Source organism: Erinaceus europaeus, chromosome 16 (genome assembly GCF_950295315.1).
Source record: "Erinaceus europaeus chromosome 16, mEriEur2.1, whole genome shotgun sequence".
NCBI lineage: Eukaryota > Metazoa > Chordata > Mammalia > Eulipotyphla > Erinaceidae > Erinaceus > Erinaceus europaeus.
The window spans coordinates 22802915-22822890 of record NC_080177.1 but is presented as its reverse complement, the minus strand read 5'-3'; the positions used below and the strand labels follow the sequence as shown (position 1 = coordinate 22822890).

At 50.3% G+C, this 19976-nt stretch overlaps 1 protein-coding gene across 2 annotated transcripts in view; it reads right to left on the bottom strand.

The window, feature by feature from the left end:
- The window catches only part of SIN3A (SIN3 transcription regulator family member A), an 87614-nt gene extending 69027 nt beyond the window's left edge, over window positions 1-18587 (bottom strand). The window contains exon 1 of one of the 2 annotated variants that reach the window (XM_060174740.1): window positions 18246-18587. The gene's annotated coding sequence lies outside the window, so the exon portion shown is untranslated. Of the gene's footprint in view, window positions 1-14265; window positions 14530-18245 lie in introns of those variants that run through there. The other variant, XM_016189415.2, reaches the window with a different exon arrangement.
- Window positions 18588-19976: the final 1389 nt, after the last annotated feature.

The following is a 19976-nucleotide window of genomic DNA, read 5'->3' as shown; positions in this document are numbered from 1 at the left end:
CGGTGAAGCAGGTCTGCAGGTGTCTGTCTTTCTCTCCCTCTGTCTTCCCCATTCTCTCTCCATTTCTCTCTGTCCTGTCTAACAACGACATCAATAACAACAATAACTACAACAGTAAAGAAATAAGGGCAACAAAAGGGAAAATAAATATTTTTTAATAAATCATTCCTTGGGAGTCAGGCACAAAGGTTAAGCGCAGGTGGCGCAAAGCGCAAGGGTTGGCATAAGGAACCTGATTGGAGCCCCCGGCTCCCCACCTGCAGGGGAGTCGCTTCACAGGCGGTGAAGCAGGTCTGCAGGTGTCTATCTTTCTCTCTCCCTCTCTGTCTTCCCCTCCTCTCTCCATTTCTCTCTGTCCGACATCAATAATTACAATAATAAAATAACAAGGCAACAAAAGGGAATAAATATTTTTTTTAAATTATTCCTTGGGGGGCTGGGTGGTGATGCACTGGGTTACATGCACATAGTAAGAAGCTCAAGGACCACCAGCAAAGATCCCAGTTCGAGCCCTAGGATCCCCACCTGTAGCAGGGTCACTTCACAAGTTGTGAAGCAGGTCTGCAGGTATCTCTCTCCCCCTTCCTTCTCAATTTGTCTGTCCTACACAATGTATATTAAAAGAAAGAAAGAAAAGGAGAGGAGGGGAGGGGAGGGGAGGGGAAGGATGGGGAGGGGGGAGGGGACGGGGAGGGGAGGAGCGGAGCGGAGCGGAAAGACCAGGGAGGTCCAGGAGGTGGCACCTTAGATAAAGCACGGGACTCTCAAGCATGGGTCCCGAGTTCTATCTCCGGCAGCACATGTACGCCAGTGATGTCTGGTTCCTTCTCTTTCTCCTCCTACCTTTCTAATAAACAAACAAAAATGATCACCAGGAGCAGTGGATTCACAGTGCTGGTACCAAGCCCCAGAGATAAGCCTAGACACAAAATAAAATAAAATAAAATTAAATTAAATTAAATTAAATTAAAAAAAAATACCATTTCTGGGAGGTGGCACAAAGCGCAAGGACTGGCTAAGGATCCCAGTTCGAGCCCCCTGGCTCCCCACCTGCAAGGGAGTCGCCTCACAGACGGTGAAGCAGGTCTGCAGGTGTCTATCTTTCTCTCCCCGTCTGTCTTCCCCTCCTCTCTCCATTTCTCTCTGTCCTATCCAACAACGACAGCATCAACAACTAAAACAATAAAAACAACAAGGGCAACAAAAGGAAATAAATATTTTAAATATATATACATCTCATTTTTTAAATTTTTTTAAATATTTTATTTTATTTATTTATTCCCTTTTGTTGCCCTTGTTTTATTGTTGTAGTTATTACTGTTGTTGTCATCGTTGTTGGATAGGACAGAGAGAAACGGAGAGAGGAGGGGAAGACAGAGAGGGAGAGAGAAAGACAGACACCTGCAGACCTGCTTCACCGCCTGTGAAGCGACTCCCCTGCAGGTGGGGAGCCGGGGTTCAAACCGGGATCCTTATGCCGGTCCTTGTGCTTTGTGCCACCTGTGCTTAACCCGCTGCGCTACAGCCCGACTCCCCTTACATCTCATTTCTTTAATAAGTGACTGTGATTTTATACATGTAACTGCTTTCAGTTGATGTGCTTCCCAAAAAGTCCTGAGATGAACAGATCCATTAACTCTTTTCTTTAGAGGGAAACTGATACTCTGAGAAATCAATTGACTTCTTCAAAATCACAGTTGGCAAAAGGAACCACACTAGACTCTTTTCTTGGGCTACGTGATGAATCTGGAATAGAAATACTGGGCTGACTATTGTATCCTACTTCCAGAAAGTACAGTGTAGAGAGTCGAGTGGTAGTGCAGCGGGTTAAGCGCAGGTGATGCAAAGCGCAAGGACCGGCTTAAGGATCCAGGTTCAAGCCCTGGGCTCCCCACCTGTAGGAGAGTCGCTTCACAGCGGTGAAGCAAGTCTCCAGGTATCTATCTTTCTCTCCCCGTCTCTGTCTTCCCCTCCTCTCTCCATTTCTCTCTGTCTTCTCCAACAATATTGACATCAATAACAACAATAAAACAAGGGCAACAACAAAAGGTAATAAATATTAAAAAAAAAGAAAGTACAGTATAATTCCAGACTACAACACAGTCCAATGCCACGAGGGAATCACTACAGTCAGACACAAAACAACTTTCAAGCTTTAGCTGATGGAATTTTCATCAGCCACTATGGAGATGAAGACAGTTACAAAAAGCAAAAACAAACAACAGCTCTGGGAACTAGGGAAGAAGAGTCCATATGAACAATGAATGGCAGAACACTAAAAAGTCAACTAGTCCTGTTTGAGTCAAAGTGGGAGGTGGCTCCAAATGATGCAAAATCAAGTCATAATTCCCAAATAAAGTCAAACAGGACAACTCTGACATTACCCAGGAGTCTTGTAGAGAAAGGTAAAAAACAACTGGAAAGCAAATGTGATACAATTCAGACAAATGTCAAGCCAGAGATAAAGACTAAACCATTCAGAACAAGATAGATAAAAAGCCATTTCCTAGTTCCACAATCTAAAATGCCTTTTATCACAAGAGTTGATTTCCTAGAAATTCAGACATTTCTCCATGAATATTAAAAAATCTGAACTTTTTTTTTTTAACTGCCACCAGGGTTATTGCTAGGGCTTGGTGCTTACACAACAAATCCACTGCTCCCGCTCTCCGTAGCCAATTTTTCCACTGAGATGTCTCAGTGAGTAAAGTACATGCTTTACCATATGAGGCCCTGGGTTCAAATCTTGGCACAGGGGAGCATCAAGGACAGGTCCAAGGATGATGGAGAAGTACTTTATTATGGTCGTTGGTTCTCTCTCCCCAATTCTCTCCCAAAATAGATTAAAACTTGGGCCAGGAAGGTGGTTCAGTGGTTTTACAGTTGTATGAGATTCTAGATTCACTCCCAAGCACCACAAAAAGTTAAAGGAATGCAAAGGATTTTTTTTTTTTGCCTCCAGGGTTATTACTAGGGCTCAGTGCCTGCACCATGAATCCACTGCTCCTGGAGGCCTTCCCCCCACCCCTTTTCTTGCCCTTGTTGTTGTAGCCTTGTTGTGGTTATTATTGTTGTTGTTGACGCTGTTCGCTGCTGGACAGGATAGAGAGAAATGGAGAGAGGCGGGGAAGACAGAGAGGGGGAGAGAAAGACACCTGCAGACCTGCTTCACTGCCCATGAATTGACTCCCCTGCAGGTGGGGAGCCGGGGGATCAAACCAGGATCCCCACAGCAAAGGAATTTTTATCAAAGCATTAAATTAATCACTTCAACCCAGTATCTATCATACAGCCTGCCTTAAAAATCTGTCCAAAGGGAGTCAGGTGGTAGCATAGCGCAGCAGGTTAAGTGCAGGTGGTACAAAGCACAAGGATCGAAGTAAGGATCCTGGTTTGAGCCCCCAGCTTCCCACCTGCAGGGAAGTTGCTTCACAAGCGGTGAAGTAGGTCTGTAGATATCTATCTTTCTCTTCCCGTCTTCCCCTCCTCTCTCGATCGTATCCAACAATATCAATGGCAACAATAACAATAACAACAACAATAAGGGCAACAAAATGGGAGGAATGGCCTCCAAGAGCATCGGATTCGTGGTACAGGCACTGAGACCCAGCAATTACACTGAAGGCATGAAAAAAATAAATGAATGAATAAAATGATTTTAAAAAGATGTACAGGGGGAGTCGGGCAGTAGCGCAGCGGGTTAAGCACATGTGGTGCAAAGCGCAAGGACCAGCATAAGGATCCCCAGTTTGAGCCCCCGGCTCCCCACCTGCAGGGGGTGGTAGCGCAGTGGGTTAAGCACAGCTGGTGCAAAGCATAAGGACCGGTTTAGGGATCCCAGTTCGAGCCCCCGGCTCCCCACTTGCAGGGCAATCGCTTCACAGGCAGTGAAGCAGGTCTGCAGGTGTCTATCTTTCTCTCCCCCTCTGTCTTCCCCTCCTCTCTCCATTTCTCTCTGTCCTATCCAACAACAACATCAATAACAACAATAATAACTACAACAATAAAACAACAAGGGCAACAAAAGGTAGTAACTTTTTTATTATCTTTATTTATTTATTTATTGGATAGAGACAGCCAGAAATTGAGAGGAGGGGAGAGAGACTGGGAAAGACACCTGCAGATCTGCTTTACCACGCGCAAAGCTTTCCCCCTGCAGGTGGGGACCAGGGGCTTGAACCTGGGTTCAAGCATGTGCACATGCTACAATGCACAATGACCGGGGTTCAAGCCCCTGGTCCCCACCTGTAGGGGGAAAGCTTCAAGAGTGGTGAAGCTGGTCTGCAGCTGGTCTGTGTCTCGCTCCCACTCTGTAACCCTCCCATCTCAATTTCTGTCTCCATACAATAATATTTACAATAATAAATATTAAAAAAAAAAAAAAAAAAGAAAACTGAAATGGGCCAGGCAGTGATACACCTGGTTAAGCACACACATTACAATGTGCAAGGACCCAGGTTCAAGCCCTTGCTCCCCACCTGCAGGGACAAAGTTTCACGAGTGGTGAAGCAGAGCTGCAGGTGTCTCTCTCCCTCTCTCCTCCACCTCTCTCAATTCCAATGTCTCTATCAGTAATAAATAAGGAACCGCGTGGTGGCTCACCTGATTAAGCACACATGTTACAAGGACCTGGGTTCAAGCTCCCAGTCCCTACCTGCAGGGAAAAGCTTTGCAAATGGTGAAGCAGTGCTGCAGGTGTGTCTCCCTCTCATCACTTCCTTCCTTCTTGATTTCTGGCTGTCTATCTAATAAATAAAGATAGCAAAAAATTATTTAATAAGTAAATATTTTCTAAAAAAAGAAAGTTGAAATAAGGCTGTAAAGAAAGCATAGTGGTTATGCAATACTTTTTATACCTGAGGCTCTGAGATCCCAGGTTTAATCCCTAGTACTACCACAAACCAGAGCTGAGCAATGCTCTGGAATCGTTCTCTGTACTTTCTCTCTGTGTATCTCTCTTCCTCTCTCAATCTATCTATCTCTCTCCCCCCCCCCTCTCTATATATATATCCCCTAAGTTGAAATGGGGAGGCAGAGCAATAGCACAGCACAACCACTTGAACACACACACTTTGCAATGTGCAAGGACCAAGGTTTGAGCCCCTGCTCCCCACCTATAGTGAGGATGCTTCTCAAGCGGGAAAGCAGGTCTGCAGGTGTCTCACACTTTCTCTCTGTATCTCCCTCTCCCCCCTCAATTTGTTTGTCCTATCAGATGAAGTAGAAAACAAACAAATAAATAAATAAATGAAAGAATGGCTGCCAGGAGAGGAGGATTCATAGTACTACGCCCCAGATTGATAACCTTGGTTTTGACTCACATTGAAAACTACTGCATTCGGAAGTCGTTCCTGTTGAATCACTACATGATAACACATGCCCTCCCTCAGAAATAAAATATGCAATGATCGGGTCTTCAGTTCAACAAAATCCAGCTAAAATACAAAGGCTCACAGTCTGTGTCTAAGCTCATGCAGTCAGTTTGTTTTATATAGTAACTATTTTTTATATTTATTTATTCCCCTTTTTTGCCCTTTTTTATTGTAGTTAATATTGTTATTATTGATGTCATTGTTGTTGGATAGGACAGAGAGAAATGAAGAGATGGGAAGACAGAAAGGGAGAGAGAAAGATAAGACACCTGCAGACCTGCTTCACGGCCTGTGAAGTGACTCCCCTGCAGGTGGAGAGGTAGCACTCGGGATTCTTATGCAGGTCCTTGCACTTTGTGCCACCTGCGCTTATCCCGCTGCACTACCGCCCGATTCCCTGCTCATGCAGTCGGTTTTACCATCATTATAGTCAAAAGAGCTGTACTGCATTCATCTACGAATCCCTCTAACAACTGAAATGCCTTTCCCTAAGGTTTCTTTTCCTTACAGAAAAAAGGGGGGATTGGACCAGCCTAAAGATCCTGGTTCCAGCCCCCGGCTCCCCACCTGTTGGGGGGGAGGGGTCGCTTCACAAGCAGTGAAGCAGGTCTGTAAGTTTCTTTTTTTTTTTTTTTTCCCTCCAGGGTTATTGCTGGGCTCGGTGCCTGCACCATGAATCCACCGCTCCTGGAGGCCATTTTTTTTTCCCCCTTTTGTTGCCCTTGTTGTAGCTTCGTTGTGGCTATTATTATTGCCCTTGTTGACACAATTCGTTGTTGGATAGGACAGAGAGAAATGGAGAGAGGAGGGGAAGACAGAGAAGGGGAGAGAAAGATAGACACCTGCAGACCTGCTTCACCGCCCGTGAAGCGACTCCCTTGCAGGTCGGGAGCCGGGGGCTTGAACCGGGATCCTTACGCCGGTCCCTGCGCTTTGCGCCACGTGCGCTTAACCCACTGCACCACCGTCCAACCCCCAGGTCTGTAAGTTTCTATCTTTCTCTCTCCTCTGTCTTTCCTTCCTCTCTCTATTTCTGTCTGTCTTATCCAACAATAACATCATCAACAATAACTACAACAACAACAAAACAACAAGGACAACAAAAAGGGAAAATAAATTTTAAAAATTAAAATAATAATGATAATAATAATAATGTTTTGTTTTATTAAACCAGGGCATTTTTCAGCTCTGGTTTATGGCAGTGCTAGGGTTTGAACGCGGACCTCCAAGCCTCAGGCACGATGGCTAGGCAGGGAAGACAGCACAACAGTTATGTAAAAAGACTTTCATAATTGGGGTTCCAAAGTCCTAGGCTCAATCCCCAACACCACCATAAGCCAGAGCTGAGCAGAGTGCTAGTTTAAAATTAAGTAAGGGTCCAGGTAGAGATGTACTTGGTTACGTGCACACATTACAGTGTACAATAATCAGGGTTTCAAGCCTCTGATCCCCACTTCCAGGGCGAAAGCTTCATGAGCGATCAAGCAGGGCTAACAGGTGTCTGTCTCTCTACTTTTCTATTTACCCCTCCTCTCTCAATTTCTCTGACTCTACCCAAAAATGTAATTAAAAAGGGAAGAAGCTTCATGTCCAGTGAAGTAGGTCTGTAGGTGTCTCACTCTACCACAAATAAACAAGTAGTAAAAGTCTTGTTCATTCAAAATAAGTGGATTAATTTATGGAACAAAAAAAAAGAAAACTAATCAGGAAGACTACTCAGTGGTAGAGTATAAGACTTAAATGTCTAAAAAAAAAAAAAAAAAAAGACTTAAATGTCTGAGTTCTCAGGTTTGATCCCTAGAGCCTTGTATGCCAGAATCAAACTTTGGTGTGTGTATCTCTCCCTCATATGAAAGATAAATAAATCCCTGGACAAAATAAATGACTGAAAAATCATGAAATGGGGGAGTTGGGCGGTAGGGCAGTGGTTAAGCACACGTGATGCAAAGCGCAAGGACCAGCATGAGGATCCCAGTTCAAGCCCCCAGCACCCCACCTGCATGGGAGTCGCTTCACAAGTGGTGAAGCAGGTCTGCAGGTGTCTGTCTTTTCCCCCCTCTGTCTTCCCCTCCTCTCTCCATTTCTCTCTGTCCTATACAACGACATCAATTACTGTAACAATAAATCAACAAGGGCAACAAAAGGGAATAAGTAAAAAAATTTTTTAATCTTTTTAAAAAAGTAAATCTTGGGCAGGGGTAGATAGCATAATGGTTATGCAAAGAGCGTGTCATGCTTGAGGCTCCAAAGTCCCAGGTTCAATCCCCTGCACCACCATAAGCCAGAGCTGAGCAGTGCTCTGATAAAAAAAAAAAAAAAAAAGTAAATCTTGTGATCCAGGAAGTGGTGCAGTGAATAAAGCATTGGATTCTCGAGCATGAGATCCCAAGTTCAATCCCCGGCAGCACATGGACCAGAGTGATGTCTGATTCTTTCTCTCTTCTATCTTTCTCATTAATGAAATCTTTTCCTATCTTTCACATTAATAAAAGTAAAATCTTTTAAAAGGAAGAGGAAGAAGGAGAAGAGGAGGAAGACGACAACTTTAGCAGAGAAGAAGAAAGAGAGGAAGTGGGTTGGGAGCAAAAGAAGGGAGAAGGTAAAGAGAAAAAAAAAAGACACCAGTAAGAAAACTGTTACCAGGAGTAGCTAGTGGGACACCTGGTTGAGTGCACATGTTACAATGTACAAGGACCACGGTTCAAGCCCCTGGTCCCCACCTGCAGGGAGAAAGCTTTGCAAATGGTGAAGCAGGGCTACAGGTGTGTCTCTCTGTCTCCTCATTCCTCTCAATTTCTGGCTGCTTCTACCCAATAAAGTTTTTTTAAAAAATTTAAAAGAAAACTGCCACCAATGTGAGCCAACAAATTAGCTCATGTTTGGTGCACCTGTTTTGTCATACATACAAACCAGGTTACACCTGGCTCCTGTGCTATGGTAACATGACTTCCCCTCTTTAAAATAAAAAGAAAAAAACTGGCCAGAGAGGGAAGAAAGGGGAGGGAGGGGACAGAAAGTGTCATCAGTAACTGACTAACTTGGAAGAAAACTAAAAGCAATTAGACAGAAACTGTCTGATTAACAAACCACTAAGTGCCATTTGTATTTACTTATCACCTACTATCTACTATGTGCCAGCCTTATCCTAGACAATGAAGTGATCAAGAAAGTCAAGTCCCAGTCTACATGTACTGTGAGAAGTGGGTGTTGCTCAACCTGGGAAAGATAGTTTTGTGAAGTTGTCCTAAAACAAATGCATGAAAACAAAACTCTGCATTTGGCTGTAAGTGACAGCAAATCCCAATAGGCAGCGTAAGGATCCCGGTTCAAGCCCCCGGCTCCCCACCTGCAGGGGAGTCGCTTCACAAGAGGTGAAGCAGGTCTGCAGGTGTCTTATCTTTCCCCCTCTCTGTCTTTCCCCTTCTCTCTCCATTTCTCTGTCCTATCTAACAACGACATCAATAACTACAACAACAATAAAACAACAAGGGCAACAAAAGGGAATAAACAAATATTTAAAAAATTAAAATTAAAAAAAACAAAGGAATTACATTCCTACCACCACCACCACCACACACACACACACACACACACACACACACACACGTAGCTAAGACAATGGAACATATTAAAACCCCCCACCCTGGTTGAGTGCACTTTACAGTACATAAAACCCGCGTTCAAGTCCCCAGTCCCTCCCTGCAAGGGGAAAGCTTTAAAACAGGGCTGCAGGTGTCTGTCTCTCTCCCTATCTCCATCTTCCTCTCAATTTCTGGCTGTCTTTATCAAATAAAGCTATTATTTAAAAAAAAAAAAAACATGGGAGTCGGGCAGTAGCACAGCAGGTTAAGGCACAAAGCACAAGCATTGGCCGAAGGATCCTGGTTTGAGCCCCCAGGTCCCCACCTGCAGGGGGTCACTTCACAAGCGGTGAAGCAGGTCTGCAGGTGTCTGTCTTTCTCTCCCCGTCTTCCCTTCCTCTCTCCATTTCTCTCTGTCCTAACAACGACAACAACAATAACAACAATAATAACTACAACAAAAAAAGGACAACTAAAGGGAAAACAAATAAATAAATAAATATAAAAAACACATTAATTGTAAAAAGAAAAAAGGCAATTAGGGGGTCAAATTTTAACTGGAAAATGGAGCTGGGCAAGTAGGTGGTCCTCGCTACACACACACTCTTCAAATTGTTATTTATAGACATGTCTGTATAGCCATGTTCTTAACAACATTATCACAATAGCAAAAGGTGGAAACAATCCAAATGTCCATCAAGAGATGAGCAGCTAAATAAAATGTGGTCACAGCAAATAATGAAATAGTAGTCAGCCTTAAAAAGAAAGTTAATTCTGACACATGAACTATGGAGACATTCCACATAAGCCAGACACAAAGGACAAAATACTGCATTATTCCACTTACATGGGGTACTTAAGGGTAGCCAAATTCAAAGAAAGGAGAATGGGCCTGCCATGGGCTGAGGGGAATTTAAAGGGACAGTTATCATTTAACAGGTATAGAGTTTCAGTTTGGGACCATGAAAAAGTTCTGGGTATTGAAGATGGTGGTGACACTACACAACGATGTTAATATCCTGATGCCCTTGAGGCTGACAGGTACCTCAAAATCTCTATTTTCATACTGCATGTATATAATCATTCTTAAAAAGCACTCCTGGGAGTCCGGCGGTAATGCAGCAGGTTAAGTACACGTGGTGCTAAGCACAAGAACCAGCATAAGGATCCCGGTTTGAGCCCCCGGCTCCCCACCTGCAGGGGAGTCGCTTCACAAATGGTGAAGCAGGTCTGCAGGTGTCTGTCTTTCTCTCCCCGTCTTCCCCTCCTCTCTCCATTTTTCTCTGTCCTATCCAACAACATCAATAACAACAATAATAACTACAACAATAAAACAAGGACAAAAAAGGGAATAAATAAATAAATAAATAAAGCACTCTTTACCTGTCTATGAACCTTAGTTCAGAGACAGTTGAAATGTAATCAAAAGAAATGACTCTTATGGAGAGTCGGGTGGTAGCGCAGCGGGTTAAGCGCACATGGCGCAAAGCGCAAGGACCCGCGGAAGGACCCGGGTTCAAGCTCCTGGCTCCCCACCTGCAGGGGGAGTCCCTTCACAGGCAGTGGAGCAGGTCTACAGGTGTCTGTCTTTCTCTCCCCTTCTGTCTTCCCCTCCTCTCTCGATTTCTCTCTGTCCTATCCAACAACGACATCAACTATAACTATAACAAAACAACAAGGGCAACAAAAGGGAAAATAAATAATAAAAAAAAAGAAATGACTCTTATGCCTGGGAGGTGGCAATGCTGGACTCTCAAGCATGAGGTCCCTAGTTGGACCCCTAGCATCACATAAGCCAGAGTGATGCTCTGGTTCTCAGCCCACCTGTCTCGTTAATGAATAAAGTTTTGTTTTTTGTTTTTTTTTTGGAGGGAGGGAGAAGGGTTGGAGTAGTGGACTCTGGAACCAGATTGCCTGCATTCAGGTCCTAACTTGTACTTATACAGTATATCTAAACTCTCTGCTGTTTCTTCTTAAAACATGAATTAGGGGCCAGGTGGTGGCGCACCTGGTTGAGCACACATTTTACAATGCACAAGGACCCAGTCCGCACCTGCAGGGGGAAAGCTTTTTGAGTAGTGAAGCAGGGCTGCAGGTGTCTCTCTGTATCTCCCCCTACCCTCCTGATTTCTGGCTGTTTCTATCATATCAATAAAGATAATAAAAAAAAATTAAAAACATGAATTTCACAGTATCCACCATACAGGGTTATCATGAACATTATACAGGTTAGTATATGAATAGTATCTAGCACACTATCTGGGACATATAGTCTTATTACTAACCAAGGAAGAGACAAAGGGTATAGAGTTTGAAAGGGCATATACTATCATTCAATAAGAATCTACATAATGGTGGTCCAGGAGGTGGTGCAGTGGATACAGCATTAGACTCTCAAGCAGGAGGTCCTGAGTTCAATCCCTGTAAGCGTATGTATCAGAGTGATGTCAGGTTCTTTCTCTCCTATCTTTCTAATAAATAAATAAAATATCTTTAAAAGGATCTATATAATGTAGAACCTAAATTCTATGTTGATAGAATTACTTCCCACGAACAAGAAAGCCAGATTACTAAATGCCATGGAAATAAACTTTTAATTCCAACTAAAATTCGAAGGCATTAATAACATCTGCCTTACACAGTTCTCCAGTGTCTTGTCTGTCTTCACAAGCTATAAAGGGAATTATATTTTGCCAGTAAACTTATCAAATTACCACACACCTCCTCCCTTAAAAAAGTAAAATTTCAGGGGACAGGTGGTGACACACTGGGTTAAGTACACATAGTACAAAGCATGAGGGCTCACAAAAGGATCCAGGTTTGAGCCCCAGGTTCCCCATCTGCAGGGGGGGTACCCTCACAAGCTGTGATGCAGGTCTGCAGGTGTCTTATCTTCCTCTCTCTCAATTTCTCCCTGTCTTATCCAAAAAATAAATGCCCACAGGAGGAGTGGATTCACAGTGCAGGCATGAGCCCCAGCAATAACCCTAGAGGAAAAAAAAAAAGTAAAATTTCATTCTTTAGGTAGAGCTATCTTAATTACGAAATGCCAACTACCTAGGGTCTTGACTGCTGACAAGTACTGACGATGTCTGCATCGGCACAAAGATTTTTTTTTTTTTTTTAATCAGAGCACTGATCATCTCTGGTTTATGGTGGTGCAGGGGATTGAACCTGGGACTTCAAAGTCTCAGGCATGACAAGTCTGTTTGCATTACCATTATGCGATCTACCCCTGCCCAGGTAGGAAGATTTTCACTTGAATCCTTAAAGACTATGGTGGGATTTCTGTCTGGGATCACAAACAGGACATATTCCAAGAGCATGGATCAAGTCGGCTGTTTCCTAGCTTGTAAATGACCAAACTTTGCACAACAAATTACCCACTACGTTTCTAAGTTTCTCAGGAAACACTCCCAGTTGTTCAGTCTCCACACTAGCTGTAATACAGCCACCATTAGTCAAACTAAGAAGGGGGGCTAGCCACTGCTACTTCTTTTCAACTGATAAGGTGAAATACACAAGTGTGTGGCCAAACTCAGCAATCAACTGAGCAAACTACAAATCTATTCAACAGAAATTAATTTAGGATTAGATAACTAGTCACAAGATTTGCTCAAATGTAACGTGTGCACTCAACCAGGTGTGCCACCACCCGGCCCCTTAGATTTGCTCAAATGTTAGTACACACAAAACTATACTAGGTCCAAGTTTTATATTTTCATGAAAAAAAAAATACTTTGGTAATCAGAAAAGAAAATGTGGCAAGTCAGAGCAAGAAAAACTCAATCAAAATGGTTCATTGAATCTGAAATGTGCTAAAGCTACACTCCAGCACAGGCTGGAGGGCAAAACTATATAAGTTGCATACACAAGACAATACAAGCCCTCAACCTCACTCCACTCTTAACAGAGCAAGGGCAGTTTTATAGAATATAAACAGAAACTGGCTAGATGCTCTAACTGAACTACATAAAGCCAGAAAAGAGGAAATTTCAATAACACCTATAGTCACCAAAATTGCGATTTATATCTTCGTGAAATTAGGCTTATGTAGCAGAAACATCCGTACAAGGGATGTATTTAAGAATGCAAAAGTCACAAGAGACTGAAGTAGCTTACACGGGCTTGTCCTCTTTTTTTTTTTTTTAAAGCAGTGTCTTTTCTAACCACACCACTTTAAGAGTAAAAATGCAAATCCAACCCTTTCTTTTGTAAATCTCAACCTTGAGCGCAGAAGCTTCGACAGCCTCTTCACGGCTAAATGGGTTTGAAGTCCTAAGGCGGCGAGGCAGCAGCCAAGTCTAACTAAGTAGCCGCCAGCCCATTGGCCCGGGGAAGCCCCGCCCCGCCCGCCCCGCCGGGCAGCAGCACATCAAGGGAACTCCAGGAAAGGTTGTCCCCGCCACGCTCCCGGCTCCGAGGCGGCCCGCCCCTCCCCCACCGGCCGCAGCGGAAGCGTGGTCGCTGCTCCGGCGGCACTCGGCGCGGGCTCCCACCCGGAACCCGGAGCACCCCGCCGCAACTATCGCGACCGCGCTCCACTCGCTCTCCAGGCTGCACCGTGCCGTCCACGCTGCACGGAGCACAGCGGAGACAACAGCCCTGGCGCGGAGCCCTCGAGCTCCCGAGCTGGACGCTGGACACCACTACCACTCACAGCGGCGGGCGGCCCCCCTTCGCCACACTGCACCCCACCCCAGGGAGACTCAGGGCGGGGCGCACCTAGGCGCCGCGAGTCCCAGCCAGACCGGACAGCGGGCTCTCTCGGGCCCCGCCTCGCTCTGCCAAGGAGGCGGAAACCGAGGGGAGGGGGCACGGCCTGGGGGAGTGGCACCGGCGCGCCGCACGGCCCTCCGGCCAACCCGAGCCCGAACTGGCGGAGGGGGGTAGGCTCCACGCCCCCTTCCCGCCGCGCCCCGAGCCACACGCAGGAGACCCCCTCCCCGGCCCGCGCCCCCGCCGGCCAAGGCCCCGCCCACCCGGCAGACGGTGCGGGGGGGGGTGGCCGCTCGGGCCCGGCGCGGGGCCCCGCCCCTCCCCGCCGCCGCACGCGCGCGCCGGCCCCGCCCCTGAGCGGCGCGCGAGAGCCCACCCCCTCCGCGCGCACCGGGATACGCTCGCCTCCCCCCACCCCCCGCACGGCGAACACCCCGCTCCGCCCCCCACCCCCCTCACACAGCCACACGCCTCCCGCCCGCCGGCTCTACGGGAAGCCGAAGAGGTCAGCCCCCCTAAAAATACACACCTTCGAGTCCGGTGTTACCCGCCGCCCCGCCTCCCCGCCCGACCCCGACCCGGCATGCTCTCACCGCAAAGCTGCTTCGACCACTGCTCACTGCGTGTCCCCCTCGGTGTGAGCCTCGGGATCAGCGGGGAGGCCCCGGGAGCGGAGGACACAGGCCCGCCGGAGAGGACTGGCAACCTGCTCTCCGCAAACCAAGCGGTCACAGGCCCCGGTGCCCAGACTAGGAAGGAGGGAGGGAGGGAGGGAAACTCCGAGGGGGGAAGGGGAGGGGGGGAAGATGGAGAAACCGTCTCCGCCGCCTCTACCACCACGGCCGCTTCTCTGTTACCCGGGAAATCCCGCCCACTCCCCCGGCCCGCCCCGCAGAGGGAAGACTCAGCCTCGCTCCACCACAGGCCGCGACACCCGCCCGTCAAAGGCTAAGCCAATCGCTGCAGCCGACCTGCCGACTGCCCGCCCCATCTGTCTTGGAGGGGAGGGGGAGCGGCTCACCTTCTCCACGCCCCTATTGGCGGGGAGCTTCCTTAACTCAACCCCGCCTATTGGAGACGGGTTGCCGGGTCCCACCTCCAAGCCCCGACGCTATTGGTGGAAGCGGGGAAGCCCTTCACGTCTCATTGGAAGTCTTGCTAAGTCCCGCCCCACACCTTCTCCACCACGGGCTCAAAGGGTCGGCTCCCGCCCTCGCCGGTCACCGCATTGGAAGGCTAGCCCAGGCTCTCTCACCGCCCCAGGAAGGCAGGGAACCGAGTGTGGGGTGGGGGGGGGGGTGGGGGGAAATGTCGGAGACTGGCTCCACCTACCACCCTGCTGGACCAGGTCCCGCCCCCGGTCACGGGATTGGCCCTCTCGGCGCCGGTGCGGCCGCCATTGGCCACGCCGCCCGTCTAGGAAGGCGCCGACTCCGCCCCGCCCGAGAAGGCTGAACCTCGGCAGTCCTTTTGTGGAATGTTTACACTAGAGACTTAACACAGAACAGAGTTCCAGGGCCCGAAGCCCGGGTCGAGCGGAGCTCCGCCAGACGCGATCCGACGCCTGGAGGCTTGAAGAGGAGGGACAGAAGAATTACCAGCCTGAAGGACCCTGGCAAAATGAGAAGAGCCGTCTCCTCCCTTTCCAGCCCCCTCTCTTTACAGTTCACGTTTCCGCACACCGCCGCCTCGCGAATATAAATACTGGGAGAAGGCTACAGCTCCTTCCAGTGAGTACAGAACTGAGGGCTGGAAAGCAATGCCGAGAAAGGCGCGAGGACTAGCCGCGGCACGCTTCTAACTCAGACACTCCAGGAACCTGTATATGCAGTCCTTAGAGGGCGGGATAACCAAAAGGAAGGCAGGGCTCCAAAAGCCACCGCCCAGGCAAGATTCCGGAAGGCGGGACGTGGGGTTGAGTGTAAGGCGCTCCTGAAGCTGCAGCATCCTCAGACTTTAAAGGGGCAAGGCAGGGAAAGGTGCCAATAAGCCACGACATAATAAATTAACCCTCACGGTCCAAAAAAAGGTTGATCCGAGGTTTATTGGGAAAAGACAGTGAAAATCGATGTTCGCTCTTCCGAAGCCAATGTGAATGGCAGGCCCTTGGCATTCACTGATTATAGGTATTTGCACCTCGGACATAAATTAATCGCAAAACCTAGGCTGCCTTTCATTTATTCGTCAAACAAGGTGAAGAACTGACGCCGACCTTGCTTTGGGAGGCGCTCTAGGAACGCCAGGAAAGGAGGGGGCGGGACTATAGAGTTTTCCCGCTCACCAGCAAAAAAAAGCTACTTTGGCAAGAGCTGAGTCAGTGCCCAAATGGTAGGCTCCAGAGAATTCGCTCCTAAATCCTATCCAGTTATCCCTCCGCAAGCCACCCAGGGCAGAGATAAATAAATAAATAAGTAAACAAACGAGCGCTGGCAACAGGTGGCCGGACTCCGAAGATGGTCAAGCCGCAAGGACAATGCAGCCGAACAGTGAACTCTACAAGTAGTCGACAGGTGGGCGCAGCCTGGAGATTCGTCCTGCCTCAGCGAGAATCTTATGAAAATAAGTCATACCCCCGAGTGCGACTACGTCTGCAAAACTGGCATGCCGTTTCCCTCTCCCTGGACTGAGTGCCTTAAGGCGCTCCCACCTGTACACCGAGGGCCAGAATTCGACAACGCGTGGATCTGTCAACAGGGGGATGAGCTGGGTACTGCCGAAGGCACCCCGACCAAGTACTAATGACAGTGACTGCCTTAACTAGGAAGCAACGTTTATCTACCTTTAGTGCAGGGCGGCTTCTGGAAGTCAGGTGGCGCGGGAACAGTACTTTGACTAACCTCCTGAAGGGTCCCCAAGGCTAAGCCCGCCCCGCCTCCCCTCCAACCCTTTGCTTCATCGCAAAGGCTACCAGTTCCCAAACCCTGAAAGAATCCGTGCGCCTTCCCGGTTCTCCGCGCCAGCAACCATACCCACACCCACCCCCGGCTCCAAGCCCGGGACTTCCGGGCGGGAGAACAGTTCGAAGGAGCTAAGGCGGGCCTCACACATGTGCGGAGCGCGAACACCAGCGAAGGGAGGGGGCGGGGAGGAGGAGTGGACTTCCCCCACCGAACTCGCCCAGCCGGAGGAGGCGGGGTCACAGATCCACCAATCAAGAACAGGGGCGGGACCGTGCGCCTCGCGTAAGCCACCGGAATCCTCCCTCCCCCTTCACGGGAAAAAAAAAAATCCTAGCAACTTAAACTCCAGCCCGGCCTCGGATAGGCGGAGCTCAGGAGCACGCCGCCCAATCAGAAGGCGAGGAGGAAAACAGGGTGTCCAGCCCAGCCAGTGGAAGACAAGAGAAGGCGGGCCCTCTGGGGGAGCCCGAGGTGGGTGGAGGGCAGGCAGGCCCCGCCCCCCGCTCCTCTCCAGGCTGGTTGCACAAGCCAGCGCCGGAATAGATAGTAAACAGGCCAAGCCGAGGAGTGGAGGCCGGCGCGGTCCAGCGTTCTGAGGGCCCAAGCCGGCGCCTCCCCTCCCCGCGGTGCCCCGCCCCCGGGCCCGCGTCCGCCATCCCGACTGACAGGCGCGCCCCCCCGCGCCCCTCCCCGCCCGCTGATGCATTTCCTTTTCCCGATTCCGAGCGTGCGGACTGTTTTCCCAGTTTCCGACCTTCACTGCCCCTTTCAGGCCAGCCCCCTCAGGGGCGCGCTCGCACGCCAGCGCCCCCGCCCCTCCGCCGCCCGGCCGCCCCGCCGTGGGGTGGGGGGAGCAGGAGGGAGGGCGGAAGGGAGCCGCCGTCGCGGGGTGGGCGGGGAAGGCGGCAGCTCCATGTTTGCAAGGGGATCAGCTGGGGCCGTGGGTCGCTGCAGCCGAGTTCCGGAGCTCTGCCCCCGCCCCGAGCCGAGTGCGGCGCGGCCTGGAGGCTCCCTGTGGCCCCGAGGAGTCCCGGGGGCCGTGGCCGGGCTGCTCTCCCCGCCGCCCCTCCCGCCGCGCCGCGCCGCGCCGGCGCAGCCCCCGCCCCCAGAGTCCATAACAACCGCGGCCCAGGGCGCCTGCCGCCCCGCCGACAAGTTTGCCGGCAGGAACAAAACCCTCGGCGGCTGCCGCCAGGGCCCGCGTGCCGAGCCGAGCAGCCGCGGGCGAGCCCGCCAACTCGGGCTCCTGCAACTCCGGGCGCCGCGGGCCTGCCGGCTCGCCCTCCGCCGCCGCAGCTTGGCCGGTGTGCGGAATCTCCCCCCTGCCGCCCTCCGTCTCTCGGATCGTCTCTTCGAGGCAGCCCCGGAGCGGGGGGCTGGGGCGAGATCGCCTGTTTCCCGCCCCTTCCCCGGGACGCCGCCTGAGGCGACCCGGACCCTCCACCTGGCTGCACCGACCCTCGGGTCCGGCGGGGCGACCCTCGGGCGGGCGGCGCTGAGCGCCTCCTCCCGACCTCGCCCCCCGCGGCCGCCCGACTCCGAGCCGCCCCGGCCCCGGGCCCCTCGGCGGCCGCACCGTGACGGGGATCGGCCCGGTTCCGCGGCCGGCGGAGCAACCCCCCCCAAACGCCCGAGATTGGGGAGACCAAATCCAAAGCAGCTGTTTAACATACCTTCCGAACCAGGCGAGGAGTCCTGAATGGGGGGGAACACCCCCCGCGGGCCATTGGCTCGCAGGCGCCGGCGTCAGTCCGCCCGGGCCGCCTCCTGCCCGAGCCCCGCCTCTTCCCCTTCATTCAGCGGCCCCCTCTCCCCAGAAAAAACCGACTGAATTCATAAGTGAGCCGGCGCGGTCGCGGTGAGGACCCCGCGTCCCCGGCACCGCCGCCCCGCGTCCTGGAGGCCCTGGGAGCCGAGGGGGACCGAGGGGGACCCGGAGCTCCTAAGGATGGGTCCGAAGAGGACTTGGCCAGGCGACCCGGTGTCTACTTCCTCCACACACACCCCCATGCGGAGCGGAGCGGGGCGGGGCGGGGCGGGACGCCGTCGCTGGCCACGGGGCCGCCGGACCCCGCTAGCCGCCTCGCCTAATCGCGCCCGGCCATGGCTGCGAGCCGTGGGGCTACAGACACTTGTTCGAGCGCGACGTGGGGGGGGGGGCACGTCCCTGTCGCACCTACCGCCGGCGGTGCTGACACCCCACCCCAAGGACTCCGGACGCGGCCTGCCCCGAGGCTGCACAGAAAGAAACACGGCCAGGCAGGACCGCAGATATAGACAGCCAGAGGAGATCCGGAAAGGGAGTCTTTCTAGTTGTGAGGAACTGGGGAAGGCCTCCTGGAGAAGGTGGCACCCAAAGTGGGTCTTTTTGAGTTCCATGCCTGAGACTCCAAAGTCCCATGTTCAGTCGCCAGCACTAGCGGAAACCAGAGCTGAGTAGTGTTCTGGACTCTCTCTCTCATTCTCATTGGTATTAAAAAAAAAAAAAAAAGTTCATCGGGCAGACAAATAAGGTAAATGCAAAACCCTGTACCAACCCTTCAAACGTGACTGTAAAATAATGAAAATCAAGATTTGCAAAGGTGAAACCAAAAGTAGCAGACTTTAATCCCTGCTTGAAATCCTGAGATTTGCACAGCAAAATGGCAAGCAGCACAGTCCCATAGAACAAGGGCAACAACAAAGGGAATAAATAAATAAATATTTAAAAAATAATAAAGAACAAGTCTAGAACTATGGTGTAAGACTCTTCACATCCTGGATGGTCTCAGGGTGGGTACTGAGGGGCACCTTAGTGAGGATGCCTAAACTGTTGTGACGCTGAGGGCTACAGAGGTACATCCTGCCGTGGAAGGTTTGGGGAATGAAGGGGTAAATTCTTCTCTCCCAGTCATTCCAACAAGAAAGCCTCTCTTACCTTCCGCAGCCACTGCAGCCTTCAAGTCAAAGCTCTGACTCAGTCTTCCCTGAATCATTTGTAGTGTTGTTAGTCACAACTTTGATCCAAAAGGAATTTGGGGGGCCAAAATGTAGGGGAGCTATTCCACCTGAGCTAAGCCTGGGCCCAGGGCACCTACAAGGTGAGCAAGAAAGACCGGACTGCCCAAGACATCCAGGAACAGAAGTTATTACTAATGAGATGGAAGGTGCAGGAGGGCGGCAGAGCCTGCTAACTCAGCCCACCCAACCATTCAAGTGCAATGTAATGAGGACTTGGCTAGGGGAAGGGCAACAGGCAAGCAGGAATAAAAAGAAAAGGCCCCAGGCTCAATCCCCACTACCTCCATAAGCCAGAGCTGAGCAGTGCTCTGCTGAAAAATGAAACAAAAAAGGAGAAAGATGTTTGAGAAACTCAGAGGGACTGGATGACTGACTCGGTGTGACAGTGTGACAGAGGGAAAGGA